Here is a 20,892-nt window from a genome sequence, read left to right on the forward strand (position 1 = left end):
ACTTAGCATTTTTGTCTGCCAGAAAATGTTCTGGAGAAGATCATCCATCAGGTGGAAATATGAATCTGGAATGTAGAAGAGGATCTTAACAGAGAAGCCAAGTTAAAGGCATAGATTTTAGAGTCCGCTGCCTGAAAAGTGCTAGTTGCAACTAAAGCCATGGAAAATGTCACTTCTCCAAGACCATGAAGGAGCATGATGAAGACATTTTGGAGATGGCAACTTTATGGAGGAGAAGTGGTGCTAATGAACCCTTTCCTGAAAGCATCAGCCCAGCACATGCTCTCTTCAAACATGTTCTGTTATTCATTTGGCATTAAGTATCAGTTTCATGTTGTTTTTTTTTTTAAACCAGTGTGTGCTCGCTTTAACGAATTATAGACGAACTTGAGGATTTACCCAATATGTGTACACAGCACACCTCTGCTGTACAAGACAGTGCCAGAAGATCTAAAGTTACTATTTATGACTTGGAGACAGGCCTTGATTTTTATTAAACTCTGAGTGTCTAAACGGAACAAATTATCCAGGTTTTCGAGCTCCTAGCTCATTCTTGCTCTGAACAGAGGTGATAAATCGAAGCGTTGAGTGTGGGAGTGAAGACGCGGGCTGTTATGTCTCATCGATTGGATTTTGGGCAGATGGAACTGTAGGCTCCTTTACTATAGTACTATATTTTTTCTCAGAAAATGTGCTCTAAACTTCACTAACATTTCATTACTTCCGTTATAAATAATCCCTAAGAGCTCCTCTATTCTCCTAATATGAATCTTTACCAGAAGCCTGCATCTTATTTTCTTGTTTCTCCATTGCTGCTGTGCTTTATAACAAGTCATGCCAGCTACGAAGTCTAGTTGAATTACCCACTCAGACCCATGCAATTTCCAAGAATGTATACATGCTACAAACGATCTAAACATTTAAAAGTGGATTTACTTTTCATGTCTATGCTTTACTGTGTAGGGATCTTAAGAAACAACTAGAAAAGTTGCTCTTCTGGGTTGTGATCGGAACCTCCAAAATTGCATGTTGAGGGTAACTTTAGGACAGAGTAAGTTAAAGGAGGCATTAATAGACATACACCATTGCATTCCTGCTTATAAGAACACAATAAATGTTATGAAATAGGTCTTGCTTAATGACACCACGAGGTCCAAAAGGGAAGGAAAATGAACCTTTGGGTTTTCTTAGAGTAACATATCCTCAAGTATTTGGAGGATGACAGAAATGAGATGTGAAGATTCCCACAGAATTGCTCTTCCCCTGTTTGCAAACGACTCCTGGAGACTGGAGAGGGGTTTATTTCACCTGCATTTTGCTACTCTTCTCACTGAAGACTTCAGAAATAAAATAAACAGAAAGAAACACATTTTCCAGATCCCTTTGAAGGGAAGGTTCTGGAGGCAAATTAGATCTGCCAATCACCTGCATGGCAGGAGATTTGGAAGGCAAAATTGAGGCAGAAGCTATCACCCTGTCACATTTTGTCTGCTTCTGCTTAGAAATATGTGGAGGAAAACAGAGATTTCTCTGCAGCAGTGGAACAGTCTCCTCTCCCAGCCCCCCGCACTGCTCAAGACAGAGTCTCTGGCCCCATGTGGCTACGGAGATGAGAATTGAGCCTGGTCCAAATGAAGATTTCCTGTAACTGTAAAAGACACAGTGGATTTTGAAGCCTTGGTACAAAAGAAAAAAGTGAGGAAGAGAGAGAGAATAAACTATTCTGTACGTTTTTATATGGATTATCTTTTGAAGCGTTTCAATTTTGGTTAAATCAAACAAATTAAAATTAATTTTGCTCTCTCACTTTACCTTTTCAAAAATGAGGCTACTAGAATATTAGAAATAACAAATGTGCCTCTCATTATATTTCTTAGACAGCACAGCTCCATCTTCTCACGTATAGAGAAAGTGATTTGGCTTCTCTACCTACTGTCCAGTCCCTCCCTGGGTGGAGGCTATGGAAATCAGTTCTCCAGCTCTGGGACTATTCAGAGGCTGTGGGAAAAGGATCCCAATTCTGACTTAGCTTCAGCAACAACCTCAGAATTTTCTTTCATGATGATTCCATCCTGAATTGTTCTAGAAGTTATCCCTACAGGTCCAGCTTTGAGTCATTTCCCTCAAGTTCTTCTCATTTTGTAAATGCCCACTTCTTTGCTCTGTATTCCTCTTTATATTGTATTTCTTATTCCTTTCCTGTTAAAATTCTTAATGTGTTTTCTGTTTCTTGAATGGAACTTTGATAAAAAGGGAGTAGCTAAAATAGTAGGAGTAATTTCTGGAATGGAACTCCTTTGGTTTAATTAATTTAATTTATTTATTAATTAAATTTATCTATTCTAATGGCAAAACTTCTGAAGCTATGGGAATGTCCCTAGTATGTGATATTGGGAAAAGTATATCCATCTTTCTTGCCTAAATATAATATGTATAATATATACCTGTATTTGCATATTCCAAACAAGATATTGCCCTTGAAAACCCTACAAATGATTGAAAGGAGATGCCTCCTCAAGCAACACTGTTTTTGAAAGGGAAAGTTTAAAGAGAAGACTGCAATAAAGCGAGAAGAAATCAGATGGCCTTGATCTGAGACTGTGAACCATTCCCTGGTCATATCTGATTTCTATGATAAGGGCTTACAAAATTACTTGCCGTTTTTCTCATTTTCAGCATATCTTGAGGGCATCAACATGCCGACCTCCCTTCCCATGTTCCTGTGTTTCTGTTGCAAGAGCGATTTATTAATCTGCCTGGTTATCACTGGGATCATTCTATTTTATATGGAGGTTGTTGCCTATTTCCCATACAGGCGTCTCCTTGCAGCATTACTGGGCATTCGGTGATGCTATCACAGCCTCAGAAAATTGCTGCCCTCACTAGTGTATCTCTCCAGGTTGCTTTGGCAGTTGGAGGAAATGCCCGTGTTATTCCCAGCTGTGCAAGATTTTAGATGTAAATTAATAAACCACCAGCTTCTACCTGTCACAGTGGGGAAATGCTGGAGTGGTTTAAAGCCAAAGGCAGTATAATAATCATTTTACCATACAGACTCACACACACACACACGAACACAGAAATACACACACTCACATACACATGCACACACACATATATACACATACACATACATGGTGTATTCATTTAAGACAAGGTCATTTTATACCTGTCTTATCATATCATGTATTTGACAGTGCACTAAGATTTTTCAACCAGTATTTGGGAGAAAAGAACAGGGAACTGCTGTGTAAGAGTTTTCTGGGTTTGGTGGTGCTACTTTGTAATCTTACACTTTAGGTGGAATTAGCCTAGTCTTTCATTACATTTCTTGGCATCCCTTCCAATGTAGTAGTGTTAGGCTAACAGCCTGCGGATTATATGAGCACAGACACAGAGCGGAAAGCTATGTTTTGATGGGAAAGGGGCTGCAGTGACTTTCAGAACTGGACTCAGCAGAGTTTTATCTGGGAAGCTCTCCAGCTCTCTGATCGATCTAGAAAATGTATCAATTCTTACATTGGGTATTTTATAAAAATACAGTTACATGTCCAAAGGCATCGATTTTCTTATAATATGAAGGAAGGGGAAAAGGAGAAAGAAGATATGGAAAGAGAGAATGGGAAAGATGATGTAATGTAGAAAAATGACAGGGAGAAAAGAAAGGAGGATTTAATAGTGGAAATAAGACAAAGAAGGAAGAAGGGGAAAGAACAGAATGGAGAGTGAAGAGTGTGGCAAGACAGTTGTGAGGAACTCATTTCTGTTAAAATAAAAACTCAAGTGCCATGTTCTTTCCTTCCCTAACTATCCATATGGACAAGTAAAAATGGAAATAACAAATGCTGGAAATCTATCACTCCTACAGAAGGCACAGAATATTGACAAGGAAGCATGACACAACAAATTCCATTTTCATTCCATCTGCCCCTCACACTGTACCTTGGGCTCATGGAAGACCTGGAGTGGAGGGGAAGGAACTCAAAATATTAAGGAGTCGGAAGCAGTACTCCAGCACCAGTTGCCTATGAACTTGGGACAAGGAGGGAATTTCAAGACTGCAAAGTAGAGTAGATGTCATTTGATGTGCCATAGGAAAGTTTGGGGATAGCTGCAACTCTAAGACCATGCCTCATACAGCTGGGCTTGAAGAATGACTTAAGATAAAGCAAAACCAAAAAACATAAAGCATATTCATGTACATGGACCCCAAAGGGCTAAATCCTCACTTCCTCACATGTGTTTATTACAGCAGACTTGTGGCCGAGAAATCTGTGAGTTAAGAGAGCCCCCATCTGTGAGTCCACAAAATGAGAGAGAAAGGGAAAGAATGTACTTAGCATATTGTTTCCCCACAATGTAAAGGGATTTGCATCAGAGGGGACTTTTGAATAACTCACAAAAGGTGAAGAATGAGGAGGCTGTCTCAAAGTTCTTTAAATTTGAGAAGGAAGGAAGAAAGCAGTACATTTGTTTGAACATTTATTATGTCCCTTTCCTGTTAATTCTCACAACAGCCCTGGAATTAGGGTATTATCATTCCAATTTTCTGTGGCGCAAACAGATTTAACCAAGATAACTCAGTTGCTGTTTATTAACACTGGATTAATTATAAACACAGGATTAGTTGATTGTCTATTGCACATGTAATACTCCATCTTGCTCCTTGTTCCACTAGTATTTGCTAAATGTTCATTCCGAAATATTGATTTAGTTCTTATCATGTGTCAATATTGTGCTAGATAATTACCAGGACAAACATTATTTTTTTAAAGATTTTATTTATTTGAGAGAGAGCACGAGCAGGGGGAGGGGCAGAGGGAGATGCAGACTCCCCACTGAGCAAAGAGCCTTATGGGGCCTGGATCCCAGGAACCCCGGCATCATGACCTAAGCTGAAGTCAGAAACTTAACAGACTGAGTCACCCAGGCACTCCAGGACAAACATTATTTTCATTTATTTATTTCTGAACATTATTTTTTAATCATAGAAGACTGTGATCTAATGAGGAAGACAGATTTTAAATAAATATCCACACTCCATATAATGAGAATGTGTGAGAAGTGAAACCTAAATCAGTCCAAAAAGACTAGGGAGGAGATAATATTTAAGCTGAGATTTGAAATGTGAGGAATTGGATAGACTAAGTAATAAGGTTGCCAAATAAAATGCTAGTCACCTAGATATTGCATAGGACAGGCTTACACTAAAAAATGATTTGCTATTTATCTGAAATACAAATTCAGTTGAAAATATTGTATATTTTTCCTAAATCTGGTAACCTCACTAAAAAGGAACAGAGAGTATGTTCTGAGAACAGGGAAGAGTGCGTATGGAGATCCTGATACAACACACATACATGGTAATTTGGTGAAAGTAAGAGAAGGCCAGAGCAGCTGGAAAAGAGATTATGGAAGGGAGGAGGGGTTGAGATGTTGATTCTGCAAAATGACCAAAAGCATTGCCTTGTAAGCCACTTACAGATTTTGAATTTTATCCTAAGAACAGAGGAAGCAATTGTATAGTTTTAACCAGGAGAATAAAATGATCAAATTAACTTTTAAAATATTACATTGGCTGAATTGTGGGTAATAATGGTTTTAGAGAGCAAAGGGATAATTGAGTATGATCTGGTGGAAGAAAATGAGGGTTCAATGTATTCTGCAAGCAGTCAGAATACAGAGAATTAAATGAATTTTAGAAATATTTTGGAAGTGGAGTGAGCAAGACTAGATATGTGTATGAGGGACATCTATTCTGATTTGACTCTGGATTCATGGCTTGAGCAACACCATGCAAGATGGCGCCCTTTACTTATCTTGATAAGGAGGTAGAAAACAAACAGGTGTGATTGCAAGGGGGTGGGGGTAGGTCATTAGATCACTCTAGACCATGCTGAGAATAGAACATCTCAGAGATGGCTTATTATGTCCCCAAAACTCTTTCCCTCAGACCCTCCTAGAAACCTAACCTCTCTCTATTATCTGTTACCACCTGGACTCAATGCCAGACCGCCGTCTCTGACACAATCTTCCACTCTCTCTTCTGTTCCCAATACTTCTCTTCTCCTGAAACTTCTCTCTCTGATGAGCAAACTCTATCCCATCCTCACCCTCTCCTCAGAAGTACCCTTTAAGTATTCTTGCCTTGAGTGAAACTTAAACCTTTCTTGAGACAATCTCAAGTAGAATTTTTTCCCTTAAATTCTGCATGACTGTTTTTCAGCCATGGGTCCTCTTCTCTTTAGTAGGCTGCACCGGCCCTTTGAAATTCATGTCTTTCAGATATGATATCATCCCTCCTCACTGTTACCATCTATTGATCCCCTGGTCTCTTCTCATTCAGTTCTCATCAATATTACCAATGTCTTTAAAATCCTTATGGTAACCACCACCCACCCACCAGTCTCAGACTTTCAATTCAATGATTTTTTAATGTACAGAGAAATAGTTCTCTACTGCATCTATCCACTCTCATGATATTGTCCACTTGATATTTGCTTCATGGAAAAATAGACCTTAAAATCTTTATTTCAAAGAATACACATTTCTTACACAAATATGTCCCCACTATTTTTTGACAAAGAAGCAATTGTACATCTTCAGGCAAAAAAGAACAACCACAATCTAAGCCTCACATTTAATAAAACAAAGACAAAAAAACAAAAATACACAACAGTCAAGGAGCACTTGGGTGGCTCAGTTGGTTAAGCATCTGCCTTCAGCTCAGGTCATGATCCCAGGGTTCATAGGAGAAGCAGGGAACTTGCCTCTCCTTTTCCCTCTGCCATTCCCCTGGTTTGTGCTCTCTGGCTCTCTCTCTCTCTCTTTCTTAAATAAACAAATAAAATTAAGAAAAAACTCAAAATACACCACAGACTTAAATGTAAAATGTAAAACTATAAAACTTTTAGAAGAAAACAGGATGTTGGACTAGGAGTTCTTACTACTAGCACCAAAATTAAAATTCATGAAATTAATAAAATTGATGGATTGAACCTCATCAACATTAAAAACTTGTGCTCTACTAGAGACATTGTTAAAAGGATAAAGTGCTATAATGTGGTAGAAAATATTTACAAAACACGTATCTGACAAAGGATTAGCATCTAGGACGTATAAAGAACTCTCAAAAATAAAAAAAAATTAAAAAACAGTCCAATAAGAACATGAACAAAAGACATAAAGAGACATTTCACTGAAGAAATATATAAATGACAAATAAGTTCATGAAAAGACATCCAACACCATTCATTAGTCATTGGGGAAATGCAAATTAAAGCTACAGTATCACTATGTACCCATCATAGTAGATGAAATTTAAAAATTGGCAATACCAAAATGCTGGCGAGGATGTGGGGATGCTATATTGCTCATATAATGCTAGTGTAAATGTAAAATGATATAGCTATTCTAGGAAACATTTGGTAACTACGGTATGGCCCAGAAATTGCACGCCTGGACATTTACACCAGACAAATGAAGACTTTTGTTCACACAGTAATGTGTACCTAAATATAAAACATATACAAACACATTTCAAGTTTTCCCTCTTATTCTTCTACTTCACAGTGTGCAAATATTCCAACATCACAATGATTAATTATTGAGATATATTTATAAACCCACCATTTTCTGATTCACATTGCCGTCTTTACCAGTCTAAATTCTGTAAAGCATTATTGATATTCCTCTCTGGGAATAATGACTTTCTTGCTCTTCTTTTTTCTATCATATTTGCCTTAAAAAAAAAAATAAGGGGTGCCTGGGTGGCTCAGTCCGTTAAATGTCTGATTTCTGCTGAGCTCATGATCTCAGGGTCAGTTGGACCAAGCCCCTTGTCAGGCCCCCTGCTCACTGGGGAGTCTGTTTCTCTCTCTTCCTTTGCCCTCCCCCCACTATGCTCTCTCTCTCTCTCACACGCTCAAATAAATAAATAAATAAACTCTTAAAAAAACAGAAATCCAGAATAAATAGACGAGTTTTCTCCAGAAACATTGAAACTTATTGGAAAACACATACACAGACAAACACACACAGAGGCTATTTTTACTTTAAGTGTACTTTGAGCACAATACCGTGTGGTATTCTCATTATAGATATAGATCCCCCAGAAATATCAATTTTATGCCTTCTTTCCTAAAAATCTCTGACAATTCATCAAAAACTTCACAGCATGTTCAATGAGATAAAAGAACTACCTGATTTGAACTCCCTCATCTTCCCACCACTGCAGCAAAACCTTCCTGTGCCCCTACCCTCTTGCTTTTTTTTCCCATTTCTTTGAAAGGCCAGACTCAACTCGACCTCTTTATTCCATCTACTCTCACCTCTTCTATATCAAACTCCTTGACATGGATCCTTCAAGTCAACCTAGATACATGTTCTAATGCTCTCTACTTTTTATCAAGACAGATACAAACCCTTACTTGCTTTCACATTCTCTCCCTCATACTTAACCTATCTCTCTTCTGCAAAACATCCTGAAAGAGTTATCTGTTTCATCAATCCCACTTTCTCGCCTAAAGCCATGCCAACCTGGCCTCTAACTACTATGTAGAAGTGTTCTTGGGGTGCCTGGGAGGCTCAGTCAGTTAAGTGTCCGGCTTTTGGTTTCCACTCAAGTCAGATCTCAGGGTCATGAGATCAAGCCCCATGTGGGCTGCACACTCAGTAGGGGGTCTGCTTGAGATTCTCTCTCTCCCTGTCCTCCTCCCCCACCCCTGCTTGCATGCATACACACACACTCTCTCTCTCAAATAAATTTCTTTAAAAAGAAATGTTCTTGTCAAAGCCACTCCTGCTTCTTTCTTTGCAAGTTATGTATAGACTGTCCCTGTCATTCTCTCAACAGCATTCAGTTGCTTCCTCATTCTTTTTTTTGAAACATTACCTTCCCCCTATTCCCCTACCCCTTTGGCTTCCATGGCATCTTAATTTCAGAGTATTCTACCTTGGATTTTTATTTATTCTTGTTTTCTATTCCTGTAACCAGTATCTAAGTGTTGATACTCTACTAGGCGCTGCCTTGGTCCTCTTTCTTCTCTAACACTAATTTCTTTCTTGGTGATGCCTTCCATTGCCATGGCCTTCTTTACTGTGTAAAGCAGTAGCTGCCTACATATTACAGTTACCTAGGACTTTAAAAAATACCCATGACTGAGCCTCTCTACCTCCTGAAAATTCAGTCAAAAGATTTGGGGAAGGGTTCTAAAAATCTATGTGTGTGTTGAGGGAGGAGACATCGCTTTTCAATTTTTTTTTAAAGATTTTATCTATTTATTCGACAGAGAGAGATCACAAGTAGGCAGAGAGGCAGGCAGAGAGAGAGAGAGAGAGAGAAGGAAGCAGGCTCCCCACCAAGGAGAGAGCCCGATGTGGGGCTCGATCCCAGCACCCTGGGATCTTGACCTGAACTGAAGGCAGAGGCTTTAACCCTCTGAGCCACCCAGGTGCCCCTTAATTTTATTCTTTGTTCTACTTGTTTATATGTTTCTCTATTATTTCTAATGGCAGACAGGGTTGAGACACACTATACTATACCATATGGCAGCTTTCAAATTTGTGTTCCCAAATCATACTTCTCTTCTGATCTCCAGATGTTTTCTTTCCTTCCCAACGTATATCCAATCCATCTGCAATTGCATTTAGGTTCTCCATGAACATATATCTAAAATATATCAGTGGCACATCTGTCTCTTGGCTACCACTTCTGGATGAGCATTAACAGTTCTTGTCTCAACTAGTATAGAACCCTCCTGACTGCTCTACCCCTTCTACTCTTATCTTCCTTCACCTTATCTTCAAGATACAGAGAGCTCTCCTTAATATTTATACCAGATCATATCACTTCCTTTCTTAGAAACTTCCCATAGAGTCTCCTATTTTCAGAATAAAGTCTAAACTTCTCATGGCCTTTAAGTCCTTTGAAGAGCCTTCCTCTTCCCATGTCCTAAACTCATTCCATGCCATTCTCTGCCAGCTCATAGCAGTACAGCTCCTTGAATGTACCAAACTCCTTCTTGGTAATTTGTGTATATGTTCTAAATGCTGATAAGAGAGAAGTTAGAGGTTTATAAGAGGGAGGACAAATGACAATTCGATGATCTTGAAAAGGTAAGAAGTGAGAGAACCCAGGATACATATAAAAGAATTAGACATGGATAAAGGAGACAACTTCTGGTGTAACATGAAGGAATTTGAAAAAAGTAAGTTTAGCCACAGCTGGTTTTGCCAATGTGATAGTTAGCAAAATAATAATATATATTTTACTTTTCCTGTGTCATAGAAAGCAGGATCATTGTATGAGAGCAAAAGGGAAATCGTGGGTCTTTTAAATTAGAGAATTATCAGCAATCACTTTTAAATACCATTCTCAAATATAAACTGTTCAGCTAACTAGAAAGATATGTCAGTTGTGATCAGCAGTACTGTATGTCAGACTGAGATACATAGTCTGTAATGAAACCTGCCATCCATTTTCTCTGATGTCATCAACTGCTCAGGTAGAAGTACTGAGACTGTAGGGACTAGGGCTCATCAAGGCTTGGCATGTTTTTGGGTTAAAGGCCATTAGAATAATGGCAGAGGAATAAGTTTTAAAAACAAGCCTTGGAAACTAAACTGAATTTCAAGGAGGGTGAAGACAAGAATAGATTGATAGATGGTGAGAGGAGTTACCTGCTCACAAGGTTCCAAGAAAATAGAAGGGGATCCCAGGAAGAGGATGGGGGGAGTGCTTTTAAGAGGTTATGTTCAGAGATACCTGGGTGGCTCAGTTGGTTGAGAGCCAGATCCTTGGTTTTGGCTCAGGCCAGAATTGCACCATCATGATATCTGGCCCCTGGTGTCATACTCCATGATCAGTGGGGAGGTTGGCTTGGGATTCTTCTTCTCCCTTTGCCCCTCCCCCCACTCATGTACTTGTGCACACTCTCTCTCTCTTGTTCTCTCTCTCTCTCTCTCAAAATAAATAAATAAAGCCTTGAAAATAAAAGGTTATATTTGTACAATAGAAATTTTTAAATCGTTTTTAAAATGGGAACATTCAGATGATGGTCATATAAGAATGTGACTGAAGGAGGAGTTGCTTGAGGTGAATTAGAAGTGATGACATTAGGGGCGCCTGGGTGGCTCAGTGGGTTAAAGCCTCTGCCTTCGGCTCAGGTCATGATCTCAGGGTCCTGGGATCGAGCCCCGCGTCGGGCTCTCTGCTCCGCAGGGAGCCTGCTTCCTCCTCCTCTCTCTCTGCCTGCCTCTCTGCCTGCTTGTGATTTCTGTCTGTCAAATAAATAAAATATTTAAAAAAAAAAAAAAAGAAGTGATGACATTGCATGAGTCATCCTAAATTGTTTGGGATTGATGATGCGTGGCCTCGTTTGACCTTCCATTTCAGAGAAGGGATCCAAATTACTTAACTGCAAAGGTTAAGGCTAAAAAAATAATAATTTCCCAAAAAAAGCCCTGTACAGAAAGAGCATTTTTATAAACTTTTTAGGACAAATAAATTTAGTTTTTCAAAATCCTGTGTCAGGAATTCCTGAAACAAAATTTGCCATGGAGATTACTTTATAGAAGTCATTTTTTACCATATTTACTTTGGGCTACAGCCAGTCCCTTAAAATTTGTTGAAACTTCCAAAAATTCTGCCTGACAGATCTGAACTCCGTTAATGAGTATCTTAAACTTTATGTTGAGAAAGAGAAATATTTCCCATTAAACAACATCCACTTTATTTTATCCATAAAATGGAAGTTAGGATCTTCAAGTCTGGCAATTTTTATAGTTTTCTAAAGCATCTTAAAGCTCATTATCTCTCAATACTCTATAGAATATATCGTTTCAGTTCACTCAGGCATTGAAGGTGAGATGTCCCTATGTCAGGACCCAAGTTACTTCTGGAACCATCCTTGGGAGCATGTACAGAGCCTATGTCCTCTGCTTTAGGCTCCTCTCACTATGAATGGTTGACTAGTCTGTTGTTACATTTTCCCAGTACTTTTTAGTCATGAATGAGACCGGTAGCTTTTTCTAAATAGAGCTGGCCTGCTCTGAGGTAGGTACATTTTCTTTATAATCAGGAAGTCTGAACCTTCTAGTTTGGTGCCCTCACTATTCTAATAAAAGAGAGATTCAAAACAGAAATTGGCACAAAGTATTTCTCTCTGAAACATCTATTTTATTCTCTGTTGAAAAACAGGTTATCACTCCCCATGGCAGGTGAAACAAATGCTCACCAAATCATCTAAAGATATGGGTGACAGCTTTATGTGTACACTGGAATCTTACTGGAGTCCTAAAAAAAATACTGATGCCTGGACTCCACACTCAGTATTTTCAATTCAGCTCGTCTACTGCGATACCTGGTCACAGGGAGTTTTTAAAGTTTCCCGTGAAAGTTTAATGTGAGCCCATATTGAGGACAATTGATCAAAAGAATAGATGGCTGGGGGCGCCTGGGTGGCTCAGTGGTTTAAGCCGCTGCCTTCGGCTCAGGTCATGATCTCAGGGTCCTGGGATCGAGTCCCGCATCGGGCTCTCTGCTTGGCGGGGAGCCTGCTTCCCTCTCACTCTCTCTGCCTGCCTCTCTGCCTACTTGTGATCTCTGTCAAATAAATAAATAAAATCTTAAAAAAAAAAAAGAATACATGTCTGAAAGAGGATTGTTATCTTCAATTCTCTTGAGAAATAATTTGAGATAAACATACTCACATGTCCCACCTCTGAAGCTTACAGTCTTGAGAGGTCAACAGTAGATACACAAAAAGCTTGTAAACTAACTCGAGTCTACTGGCTATGAATCAGTAGTCTTCATTCCACAGTGAAAATATAGCACATTGAGGCTGAGTCTATAATTTAATGGAAAAACCACTTGTATATTTCAAAACCAAACCGTTCCTAGTGAAAACAGTAACAGTATAATAGGAATACCTTTTGCTGAAAGGAATGGAAAGAGCTGTAGTAGAATGCATCAAAGTCCAATGAAATGCTAAGTCTTCTGTGAGAATAGATAGATAGATAGATAAAAACATTTTATCCAAACATTTTAATTACTCCAGGTTTCTTTCCTGAAGTTTTTTCAGCAAAAGGAGCATTGCAAATGAAATGGAGCAAACATCTCTATAAGTGCTCTGAAAATAAAAGACACTATTAAAACTTTGACAGCAGGAAATCCAATCTACAGTTCTCCTCCTTAGCTGTGGGAGACATGATCTTAACAGGCTAGCTAGACAGATGGAGACAATGGATGCCTCTATTGCTCATGTCAACTTCAATGAACTCTGGAGTAAATGATTATTTATGTCCTGCCATACTTCTGTCTACGACCATATGATGTGATTCACAGAGTCTTGAATTATCATTCTTCCATTGTCAATATCTGATTATTCTCCCAGACCACAAAATTTTAACTTTTTACACGTTTTTGAGACAGAACACCATTAAAAGCCGTGTTCAAAAGTTGCAGCAAAGAGTGGAGAATTCAGATGTTAAGGTTTTCAATGCTTTCTCTGTTGGGGAGGTACAGTATCAACAATGAGGTTTGAATGTTCATTATATGATGTGTATATGGTACCTCATTGTATTTTTAAGTTACAATTTCCTGATGACTGATAGAACTGAGAAACAATATATTTATTGTCACTTGTTTATCCTCTGGCATGAGGACCTAGTCTACTTTTTGCTCATTTTCTATGTGGTTTCCTTTTATTTATTTAGGAACCCTTTATTCCTAAATATATATTTTTTATTCCTAATATATTCTTTTTTTTTTTTTTTTTTTTTTTTTTTTTTTTTTTTTTTTTATTTATTTATTTGACAGAGAGAGAGATCACAAGTAGGCAGAGAGGCAGGCAGAGAGAGAGGAGGAAGCAGGCTCCCCGCAGAGCAGAGAGCCCGATGCGGGACTCGATCCCAGAACCCTGAGATCATGACCTGAGCCGAAGGCAGCGGCTTAATCCACTGAGCCACCCAGGCGCCCCCCTAATATATTCTTTTATGTATCTTTTATTCCTAATATATTCTTTATTCCTAAATATATATTCCTAAACATATAAGGCTTTTGTCAGATATATGATTTGTAAACATCTTTCACTCTGGGACTTATCTTTTCTCTCTCTTTCTGTCTTTTAGTGAACAGCAGTCCATTCTTTTACGTAGTGCAATTTACCAGTTTTTAACTTTATGGTTAAAACTCTTTCCCTCTTTAAGAAATGTTTCCATCTCCAAGGTCATTTATATATTCTTAGATCTTTTGTTCTAGAAATATTATTATCTTATATTTCGTATTTATATCAACAAATCAACTGGAATTATTTTGTTAATGGTGTGAAGGGTCAATATTTTTTTTTCCTAAATGAGCATCTAATTGATAAAAACAACATATTAAAAAGACCATCATTTTCCAGTTGACTAAAGAGTCACTGTTGTTTGAATCAAGCAATGTGTGGGTCCTCTACTTTATACACTAGTCTTGAATTTTCTATTCGTGTACTATTAGCCTTATAGCTGTGGGTCATAATATATGGTTGTCTAAGTCTTCCAACCCTGTTATTATACTTCAAGATTGCCCAGTCATTGCTGGTGCTCTTATTTAATATGAAATTTTAAAACAGATTGTAAATTTTCAAAAACTGCAGCGAAATTTTTAATGTTAATGCACTGAATCTCTAGACTGATGCGGAAAGTATTAACAGCAGTAAAAGATTGAGTCTTCCTGCTTGTTGCATATTACATCATTATTTAGGCCTTCTACAATGTCTTTTGATAATTTGTTATTTTTTTTCTGTGTAAAGGTTTTCTCATCTATGTAACGATATTTTTTAGTGCGATTAAAAATGATATATATTTTTAAATGATATATTTATTTGAGAAAGAGCGAGAGAGAGCACATAGAGAGTAGGGGCAGAGGAAGGGAGACTCTTAAGCAGCCTCCGCACTGTGTGCAAAGCCCAAAGTAGGGCTTGATTTCATGACCCTGAGATCACTACCTGAGCTGAAACCAAGAGTTGGAGGCTTAAATGACTGTGCCAGCCAAGTGCCACAAAGAATATGTATTTTTAAATTTTCTAAAAAAGTAAACACTTTTTAAAATGCCTAATAAGAGTGATGTCAAGCACTGTCTTCTCTATTTCAAAGGGAAAAATCAGTATATTTGCTTTTTTGTAAGTACATTTTACAATGAAGTCATCTTATTTAAATAATTTTGAGATAATTGACACATAATGATTTTGTTTATATTATAAATTTTGGCCTAGGTATAGTCCCATGAACTCATCAACATATCCATCCTCTCCAAAAGCTTCCTCAGATCTTTTTGAAATCTTTCCCTTGTGCCCATCCCTCTTACTCCTTCCCCATTCACAATGACTACTCTCTTTCCTTTCGTTAATAATTATTATGAACTTTTCCAATTTTATATAAAAGCCACCTGATAATAGATATTCTTTTATGCCTTCCTTCTCTTATTCAGTATAATTATTTTAAGATTCATTCGCATTGTAGCATTTATTAGTGGTTCATTCCTTTTTTTTTTTTTTTTTTTTTTGGTATTCACTATATAAAATCATTGTTCATCCATTCACCTATTATTATTAGCAGACATTTGGGTTGTTTCCAGTTTGGGCTATTACAACTAAAGTTACTATGAACATTACATACAAGCCTTTATATAGATATATATTTAATATATAATAAATATTAGTATACACATTTATAATATATAAAACATAATAATTTTTATCTTAAATATCTAGGAATGGAACCGATGAACCATATCATAAATGTATCTGACATTTTTAAAGTACCAAACTGTTTATGAAGGTGGTGTACCAATTAACTTGTTAATTATGCTTTTTTGTTGCTGTTGTTGTTCTAATGGTTCTTGGAGATTACTTGACTTCTTGCAATATGATATAAATTAACAAATGTATCCTCTTCTAAGATAACGTAAGAACTTCAACTCTACCTACTTCCTGGCTTTTTATTAATATGTTTAATTTTACATGTATATTTAAACCAAAAAATATGTAATGTAACTACTTATTTATAACTATTCAGTAGAGCTACAATTCACTTAAATCTGGCTATGCCTTCACTCTATTGCTCTTCACTCCTCCCTGTGTTTCCTTGTTTCTTTTAGGGATTTATTGTTCCATTGCCTTAGAAATTCCTATACTTTCCCTTTTGGCAAAGATCTGCTAATAACAAAATCTCTCAATATTTCTTTTTTGCTTGGAAATGAGTTTATACAGCCTCACTTTGGGGAATAATTTCTCTTCTTTTATTTTGTGTATCTCTTGATTATTTTTATAGATCTACCTAATTTTACTACTTTTGTGTTTCCTACTTCTCTTATTCCTATTTACGGTCTTTCCTTTCCACTCATAAAGTCCCCTTAAGCATTACTTTAAGGCTGATTTAGCAGTGATGAATTTTTTAAACTTTTGCTTATCTGGAAAACTCTTTATCTCTCCTTCTATTCTGAATAATAGCCATATGGGATAGAGTATATTTGATTGCAGGGTTGTTTTTTTTTTTTCTACCAGCAATTTGAATATATCATGCCACTCCCTTCTGATCTGTAATATTTCTGCTGAAAACCATCTGATAGCCTTATGGGGTTTCCCTTGTATGTAACTGTTTTATTTTGCTGATTTAAAAATTTTCTCTTCGTCACTACGTTTTGCCATTTTAATTACTATGTGTCATGTGGACCTCCTTGGGTTAATATTGCTGGGGCTCTCTATGCCTCCTAGATCTGGATTTTGGTTTCCTTTCCCAGATTCAGGAAGTTTTCAGCTATTATTTCTTCAAATAAGTGTTCTGCCCTCTTTTTCTCTCTTCTCCTTCTGGGATCCCTAAAATCCAAATATTATTAGCTTGATGGTGTCACTAAGTTCTCTTAATCTATTTTCATTTTTAGTTTTTTCTTCTCTCCTGTTCAGCTTGAATGCTTTCCATTACTCTGGCCTCCATGTCACTGATCTGTTTTTCTGCTTCCTCTAGTCTACTGTTTATTCTATCTAGTATATTTTTAATTTCAGTTATTGAGTTCTTCATCTCTGATTGGTTCTTTTTACATTTTATATTTCTTTGTTATGGTTCTTACTGAGATCTTTCACTCTTCTCATGTCCAGTGAGTATTTTATGACCCTTACTTTGAATTCTCCATGAGCCATATTACTTATATCCATTTTGTTTAGCTCTTATACTGTGATTTTCTTTTGTTCTTTCATCTGGGACATATTCTTTTGTCTCCTTTTGTCTAACTCTCTGTGTCTGTTTCTATGTATTAGGAAAGATAGCTACATCTTCTGCTTTTGAAAGCAGTAGCTTTTTAAGACAAGGTCATTTAATGCCCTGCAGTTCAACGTGCCTTATTCACCAGAAACTGGCACTTCTGAGAATCTCCTATATATGTTGCATACATCTGACTGTTGTGGCTGGGCTGCTTTTTCTTTCAGTTCAGACATCTGCCAATGGCTCTCTTTACTTGGTGTGGGCAAGACTTGGTCCTGGGTTGTTATTGAACCAGTCTGAGGCCACCATGAGCTTGAAATGAGTCAGAACAGGTGTTTGCCAGAGAAGTAGTACCACTGACCTGCAAGGGACTTTCCCTGTGTTGTCCTCTGAGAAGCTTTCATTGGTGGGTGAGACCTGCAATCGTACTAGATGTCTGCCTCTAGCTCACTGCTGGGTTCTCAGTGGGACTGGTGTGTATGGTTATCTCCCCCTCTCCCAGGAACAGGATCACTTTAGAGTGGCTCTGGAGTGGCTTCAGTGTGGCTCACTTTGGAGTCCCCTGTTGGGGCTGCTTGCACACTGCCAGTTTTATGGCATTATTTTGGATGGGCTTTAGCCAAGAGCATATTGGAGGGAGCAGGTCTGTGAGAGAACACAGGGGTAGGACATATGGTATTAGCAAGTGTGTGCAGATCCTGTTGTGGGAGGGGACCTGGAGCTGCATTAGAAAACTCCTATTGCATGTGGACATGCAGAAGGGCATGTCCACAGGAAATGTGGGGGCAGGGTGTGTGCTGTTAGTGAGTTAAGTTGGTGCTCTGCTGGTTCCCATAGGTATCCATGTGTCTCGGCTTGCCGCCTCCTGACAGCACATGCGAGAAGAATGAGGCACAAACAAGAGAATGGAAGCAGGGGGAGACAGTAGAAAAGACTGTTGACCCAAACAACTCCTCAGTCTCATATTTATTAGAAAGTGAGCAACAACCAACAAAGAAGCCAGAGCAGATTACGCATTGACCATGAGTCTTGTAGATATGTAAGAAGAAAAGCAAAATATGTCTGGTCATGTAGTACATGACCTATAGTGAGCAAGCCCAAACTAGAGGATTGTCTGACTAACTGCAGGTGCTCTCCGGAGATGGGGAGATACCAGGAAAATGGACAAGGTGGCATTCCACCCTGAGTAGGCCAGGCATCCTCAGCTGCTCAGCTTCAATGACGTATATCGTCCTCTCCCCAAGAGGCCTGTTACCAGTACATGTTTTTCTTAAAGTTATTTCTAAGCATGCTTGGTAACTAGTATAATTTCTCATAAGTTATATTTTAAGCGGTATATTGTTCTGAAGGACAGTTATATCAGTTGAGAGGTGGGGGAGGGAATTAGTGCCCTACCATCTCCTTTGTTCCTGAAGAAGTCTCCTAAAGATCCCTGCCCCTCTAGCAGAGACTGTGAGATTAATAACTCAATCTCCTTCCAGTATACCCCAGGCATTATAACAACTGCTACTTCTATGCTGTATCTGAGCAAGGCGTGTGCTGTCACTTTAAGGGCAGGTATTAAGTTTCCTATTATTCTCTGACTCTTCCAGAGCTGAGTCCTCTCATCTTTAACATTCCAGGTGTTAAGCTCCACTGATTATAAGTATTCACGATGTTAGGTCCTCTGGTTTTCAAAGCCAAATACCACAAGGATTTGTCTTCGCCATTTAGGCTGCCCACACCCAGAGTGTTTGACACCAGGGTCTTTTTCTATCTCCCTCTATTTCTGTGTTGTCCCTCAGGCAGTGGAGCCTCTTTTCTACATTTAGGTGTAGAGAGTCTGTTCTGCCAGACTTTGGGTGATTTTGTGGGTTATTTACACTGATGTGGATGTTATCCAGTTGTATCCATGGGCCCTGGTGAGCTTGGGGTCATCCTAATTGGCCCTCTTCCCTGGAAGTCGCTTAAAAAAAAAAAAAAAAGATTTTAAAAATTTATTTATTTATTTATTTATTTATTTATACTATCTGCCTCTTTAATTCCTGTTTGCTGCATTTATCACATCATAAATAAATCATTCACTGATGTTTTTTGTCCAGACTTTGAACCCATCCACAGTCAACTCAAGAGTGTTCTTTCCAAGTATCTGTATCAACTTTTATAATCTTGTCCATGCTCTTCATTCTATTAGTCTCATTTTGGCTTCCTAAACTCTTTTCCTGATGACCTCTTTCTCTCACAGTACTCTGTAAGGAAAATCATGCCTCCCTTACTGCTGGTATTTCCACACACTTCTCAACATTGTTGGTGAGTTTATTACTTGAATTCCAGATTTTTCTTTCCCTCTGTTACCTATTTTCAATCCAGGAGACATTATCATTCACTTTGAAGACTCTTTTAACTTTTGAATTCACACTCTTAAATCTCTTTTTCATGGTATTCGTTTCCAGCTTATTGAGCCACCTTTTAATACAATATTATCCTGCTGCAGTGATTACAAAGAACATCCACCTTCTACAAGTGATCAAGATCATCTTACCTTGACCTTCATTTTTATCATTTCTTTTACCTTTATTTCAGTTTAATCTTCTTTTCCCTTTTAGTTTACCATATTGCTTCTTTCTGTCTTCTATTGATGTCAAATTCATTATAGACCCATGTTCATTTCACTTCCGCTGTTATATTATTAACATTCTCATTTCCCTTCCAAAGCACATGCCTGGTCAATATAAGTAAACATCTAATTTTTGTTTTTTTTCTCTGCAATATTTAAGCTTTGATAAAGCACAATTGTGTCAGTTGATCCCAATACGAACTTATTCTATGAGCTAGGTCCTTTTCATTAATACTGTTTTTCCTTTAGTGGGGTCTAGTTGCTTCCCACCAATATTGTTCAATAATGTATTTCAAATAGCTTAACCAACTTGCATGAGTTTTTCCTTGCAAGGTATCATGTTGATCTGGCTCAGATATATTTGTTAATTTATTTTGACATTTTAAACATATTTGATGATGTTTTATGTAGTTGCATGTTTTGTTTCAATACACCATTCCCCTGTCAAAGACCTCAGTTTTACTACCTTCTACCTAAAATCAACTATATCTGTGATAAAAAATACATATTTGATATTTGATATTTGATAAAAATCTTTGCTATTTCCTAGATAGCTGGCAATTTTATAAAAAAATTAAAGGTTTATGTCAGCTCGAACATAGAGAATAGTAGAAGTGGCTTTGGTACTGTACAAACTGTAACTTTCTTCTTGAACAGAGATCTAGGATTCTTGAATTGGGTCAAGGACTCTATATAACATTGACTGGGCACTATCAATCCTATTGATAAAATCAACATGTTAATATAAGATGCCTAAAACTTCTCTCTGTGGTGCTGTTTAGAAATAAATCAAGAATTTAAACACATGAAGAAGATTGATATATTAGGAATGAATTAGTAATAAAGGAAACGATTAATATACAACTATACTCTACCTTATTGTGAAAAAAACATATAAAATTTACCATCTTAACTATTTCAGATGTACAGAACAGTAAGTTCACTATATGCACATTATTGTGCAACAAGTCTCTAGAACATTTACCTCTTGCAAACTGAAACTCTACACTTGACAAACCACTATACTATTTTCCAAAGCACCATTTTATAGTCTCACC

Source organism: Meles meles, chromosome 2 (genome assembly GCF_922984935.1).
Source record: "Meles meles chromosome 2, mMelMel3.1 paternal haplotype, whole genome shotgun sequence".
Lineage (NCBI taxonomy): Eukaryota > Metazoa > Chordata > Mammalia > Carnivora > Mustelidae > Meles > Meles meles.